The following is a 5,755-nucleotide window of genomic DNA, read 5'->3' on the forward strand; positions in this document are numbered from 1 at the left end:
CTAGACCCTCAAAACGGCTTAACAGAAGTTAATTGTCGACTAAATTAGGTTAGAAGTCGAATCCCCCTCCTGGCTAGCCAATAATCGCTATTTATAACCTTTGGGACCGACTTACGTACGCTGGGCGTAACTTGGTTTACGCTGGGTGTAGCAAGAGTTGTATCGCGATTGGGCAGTTTGGATAAACACCCAGTACGCTGGGTGTAACTTTAACTACGCTGGGCGTAGTAAGAGTTTCACCATTACGCTTGGCGTAATTATATATTACGCTGGGCGTAATAGCGGTTTTCAGCATTTTTTTGTTCTTTTAGCTTCTAAGTCCAATTTCCGCTCCAGTCTTTTGTTTTCCGCTCTATCGACAACTAATAGCTGGAAATCATAACTCAAAGCATTATAAGTACTTTTTAGTTCTAAAAGAGAATAATAAAGGTTAAAATATTAAGATATAATGTATAAAAATATATATAAAAATACACATATCAAAACTGCATCCTGTTACGAAGTCTTCCCGCTACGAAATCTCCATTCTCCCCTACTTGGAATATACAACTAGAAGTTGAGTAAGATAGTCCTTCAAACCATTCAAATCAACCCCAAAACCTTAATCAAACAAGAATAGGTAGAGATGCCAATTTGAAATTTCTGAGTCTATGTCACCCCAACACTACAGTCAACCTAGCATCTGGTACTACCTCAAATGAAAATTCTTATACAAGACAATAATCATACCAAATGACATATTACAGTAGAAAAAATCAATTCATAAATGCAAATTTAATAATTGGAAACATACACGCGGTCGACATAGTTGTCATCCCTGAATCTTCTGCAACAAGCTGTTAGGCTCCTCCTTCAACCCCATACACCTCAAAATCTCAAATCTGATGTTCCTAATGTTCTTAATGGATAAAGTTTCTAACCTTATCCATTCCCAAGTCCGATGAACACCCAAATGAAAACCAAACTTCCAAGTGAGCTAAAATGCACTTATGACCTCAAGGTAGAGCATGAAAACAAAACTTTCTTCCAACTCAGAAGTCTAAGAATCCTTCTAGTCACTTAGTTGGTCCAAGAGTGTGCAAACCAAGATCTAAGAAAAAGAAAGTCAAGATTTAAACTTTATACCTCAAACGACTCATATTACTAAAGTAGATGGTGGATATAAGCTCACTTCTTGCCTCCTTGCTCCACAAAGGACTTCTTTCTTCCTTAGCTTCACAAAAACCATAAAACAAACTCAAGAATCAAGTTTGGAGGTTGGGTTTGGGAGGGTAAGGATCTCGTAGAGTGGAGGTTGCCAAATGAGGTGACCTTTGAGGTTAGTTCCCTTAATTAGGGTTCCAATCTCGGGATCTAGGAATTTGAACCCTCCACCACTACCGCGTCGTGGCCATACATGCACCACGCCGTGATCACGCAAGATAATGTGTCCATTTTTAATGTCGTGGCCATGCCATGGTAATTCATCACCATGTTGCGGCCAGTAAAACTCCCCAAAAACTAAGTCTTATGTGATAATTTTAATCTCTTAGGAGAGTCATGCTCAATGCGCATGTGGAATTTGATGCCAAAATAATATGTAAATAAAAAGTTAACTAGGTCACTCTTTCAATTTAGTTCATCGTGGATCTTATATATGAGGGTTAAAAAAGGTTAAGAACTTTAGGGAAAAAATTAATTTTTTTATTAAGGGAATTTTGGACAAACCACACATTAATATTATATTGAGCGTATTTTTCCATTCCATAGTCTACAACTAAAGGGGCCAAAGATTGGATCAGTTGAAGACTTAAAGGGGTCAAAGATAAGTTTTTTGGGAAAAAACCGTATGATACGACATGATGTGTTGATGACCACGACGTGGAATGACACTTAAATGAAAAGCATGTTTTGATGGACACCACGACGTGACAAGAGGGTGGCAATGACGTGGTGGCTGCTGCAGCCCAATACCGTATTTTTTAGGGTTTCTCCCATATTTAAGGACCTTAGCTCTTGGATTACATCATCTCCTTCAGCCTCCATCTCCCCATTTCAAAACCCTAGCCTTTCCTCTTGTTTTTTGAGCTCTTTTTTGGTGTTTTGGTCATTTGAAGGTTGAATGAAGGCTTTGTTGAGCATAGGATCAGCTAGCAAACTCATCCCCATCTCTTGGTGAATCTTCTGGCCTTTTGTAAGTCTCCGAGTTCTCACCTTTATGGTTCACCCTTTGTAGATCTAGGTTTTGAGCTATTTTTCCTTCATGATATGTTAATATGAATGGGTGATTTTGATAAATTTGGCAACTTTATCACTCGTTGAGGTCCCTAGGTCATCATATGTTTCAGATCTAGACTTTCATGTAGATTAGTGCCATGCATGGAATTTTGACTCCATTTCTTATCATTTTGACCTAGTTTTGGGAAGGACATGCATTGGACATGCATGTGCATCAAGTAAGTTTTTTTATGATTCATTTGAGGGTAAGGAAACCTTCTGGAAAGTTTGAGCAAAGGACATAACATATGAAGTTCTTAATGAGAAAAATGACATTTCTGGCAAAAACCACGACGTGGCCATGGAGGGCCCACGACATGGTGGTATCCTGCATGTCGACTATTTTGTCCTGACATGCCCACGACGTGGCCAAGAGGTCTCCACATCGTGGAGATCGTTGACTTTTATTAGCCGTTGACTTTTGACCAGTTTGACCTTGAGTCAACCTTGGAAGTTTTGGGTTGAGGATTAAGGATTTATCTTTATTTATTGTTACTCGTTTTGAGAGATTGATCAATGCAAGGAGTAAGAGTGTTGTTGTGCTTCTCCGGCTTTACAATCCAGTTGAGTCTTCTCACTATGCCACGTATTACATTATATATCATTTGCATGACAAGATTGAAGTACTCTTAGAGTACGAACATGGTAGTTGATTTGGATAATTCCTTGATATGTATGTGTATTATATGACACTTGGTGTCATGTTATGCTAGGTTGTTGATATGTGCATATTTAACCATATATTTCTATTAGAATTTTATTACTTTTAGGCTAATTTATTGCAATTTATGGACAAAAGGTACTTAATTATGTTTAAATTGTATTTTCGGTCTAAAAGATGAGCTCGGAAGCAAAAGGAAGCGGGAAATGCAATCGGAAACTCGGGAATTGAAGAAAGAAGAAAAAAGAAGAAAAGAGTCAAAATCCTGAAGGACTCGACGAGTTGGACGACTACTCGACGAGTCCCCACGAATGTTCGCGAAGCAAAATACAAAGTCCTTGCCGTATACAGATTCTTAAAGGGGACTCGGCGAGTCGGTTATCTACTCGGCGAGTAGCCCCTATTTTCTTAAGACTATAAATAGAAGCCACTTATCGAATTAAAACCTCTCTCTGGAACCCTTGGGGATTATTCTGCGATTGAGGTGCTGCTGGAGCTTTGGAGTTCGTGAAGACAACCCTATACTTCAACTTTAAGGAGATTAGAGGCAAAATTAGTATACTCTTTACTTTATCTTTTATTTGAACCATGTTTGAGTTATTAGACATTGTTTGTGAGCTACTATCTGTTGTGATTATGAGCTAAACTTATTATCTTCTGTTAAGGGTAGATAAAATTTACAACTATGGATTGATTTGTGGTTGGATTAATTGTTTATTGGTGAACTTTGTTTTATTAAGCTTGTTAAAGAACCTTATGCATTAACCACAACTATTTTCTGTTAATTAACAAGTAATTAAGCTGCATGAACATCTCTTAATTGCTTATCTCATATGATTTATGTGAAAACATTGTTATGTGCCTAGGAATAACGAATGTGAAACTAGGGTTAACTAGAAAATGGGTAAATTAGTATGTGAGCTTGTGTGATAAACCATCAACAAGAATTTAATTGAATTAGTAATTTGATTAGCTAATTACAAGTCTTATTTAACCCGAATAAATAAACTAGGAAATTCATTAGTTTAAACACTTGATCACTGCTTAAATTAATCTATTTTCTAAGGATTGGTAATAGCGAATGTGAATCTAATCACTTTAATCGGTAGCCAATAACAACTAATCCATTGCACATGCCATAAAATCAATCATAGGAGTAAATGAATCGAATCTAAATAGAAGTTTCCTTATTATTGAATTTAGTTGGTTTTTACTTGCTTTAGCTGTTAGTTATTTAATTTGCGTGTTAGTAAATTTGTTAAGTTTCTAGTCTTGCAAAACTAGAGAAAACCTTTTACTTTTATTACTTGTTTTAGTTAATTATAGTTATTAGTTTAATTGTCGTTCCCTGTGTTCGATACCCTGCTTATTCAACTATACCACCAATTGACAGGTCCACTGCCTTTGTGTGTCTAAATTATATCTTAAAAGTAGGAATAAAACCAGTGCATTTATATACACATCAAGTTTTTGGCGCCGTTGCCGGGGAACGGTTCAAAAAAATTAATTCTAATTGCTAGTGTTATCGACCCTTTGTGGGGGATTTATCTTACACAAAGTTACTGCTTTAGTAATTTAGTTATTAGGTTTAAGTTTTTAGTTTTTCTGTTTTTAGAATTTTGATAGAATTTTTTCTGTCTTAACCTTGAACTCGCTGAGTGCAGTCGAAGCTACTCGACGAGTCCAAGACTAATTTCCAGTTTCGTTTTTATTTCATTTTTTTGTTCTTTTTACGTGAGTTTCTTGTTTTCTTCCAGGTATTTTATGACCCGAGGATCAGGCACACCATTGATCCCACCGCTCGAAAACCTGGAATCCGCTCTTAGGAAGGATAAGAACAAACCCGTTGAATCATCGTCAACACCAAAGAAGTCACCTTTTAAGAGCCTCAAATCAGCTTTTAGCAAGAAAAAGGGCCAGAAAGTTGGAGAATCCAGCAACACAAAGAAAGACACTGAGTACGAAACCGAAAGGGAAGGAAGCGAATCTGACATAGAAGGAAGCGACATTGAAGGTGAACTTGCTAACATCATGGCTAACATCAATGAAGTCCCCATGGGTGAATGGAAGAAAAGGATGCGTGACGATACCGACCCAGGACTCGTGCAACCTGCGATTCCCACAACTTCCACCTTTGAACTTAAGGGCCACATACTTGCTCAACTTAAGGAAATCCCATTCTACTGGAAAGATCACGAAGACGCATACAAGCATCTAGACGAGGTCAACGACGTAGCCGACTACTTCAATATTCCTAATGTACCTCACGACACTGTTTTACTTCGTATGCTACCGATCACATTTAAGGGAGCCGCAAAAGATTGGCTGAAATCACTCCCTCCAGGATCCATCACCACTTGGGCTAAGATGCGTGAGGATTTTATTGATCAATTTTTCCCTCCTTCAAAAATAGCAAAATTGAAGAAAGCCATAGACAATTTTGAGCAGCAAGCTGGAGAGTCACTTTATGAAGCATGAGAGTGATACAAGGGCTTACTAAGGAACTGCCCACATCATGATCTAAACAGTCAACAAGAAGTCTCCATTTTCTATGTTGGAGTGAACGTGACAACAAGACAACTCCTTGATTCGCAAGGACCAATCACAAAGAAGCCACCCCCGGTGATAAAGTAACTAATTGAAGAATTCTCTAAGCACTCTAGAGAATATCATAACCCAAGGAATAACTTAACGCGAGGGGCGGTGAATTCTATTACTAATGACATGGAAGCAATGATGGCAAAATTGGAGAGCATGGACCGAAGAATGACTAAGATGGACCAATCCATCCATGCCATTAGAGTGGGATGTGAAAACTGTAGAGGGCCTCACCTTACT

The 5,755-nt window shown here is 37.9% G+C and overlaps 1 non-coding gene across 1 annotated transcript; it reads right to left on the reverse strand.

Moving 5' to 3' along the window:
• Window positions 1-5,332: 5,332 nt before the first annotated feature.
• LOC145117938 (small nucleolar RNA R71) lies at window positions 5,333-5,439 on the reverse strand. Its single transcript, XR_013712930.1, has one exon. It is a non-coding gene; the product is annotated as a small nucleolar RNA R71 (small nucleolar RNA).
• Window positions 5,440-5,755: the final 316 nt, after the last annotated feature.

The sequence above is a fragment of the Lactuca virosa genome, chromosome 5 (genome assembly GCF_052849685.1).
Source record: "Lactuca virosa cultivar CGN04683 chromosome 5, Lactuca_virosa_CGN04683_v6, whole genome shotgun sequence".
Taxonomy (NCBI): Eukaryota; Viridiplantae; Streptophyta; class Magnoliopsida; order Asterales; family Asteraceae; genus Lactuca; species Lactuca virosa.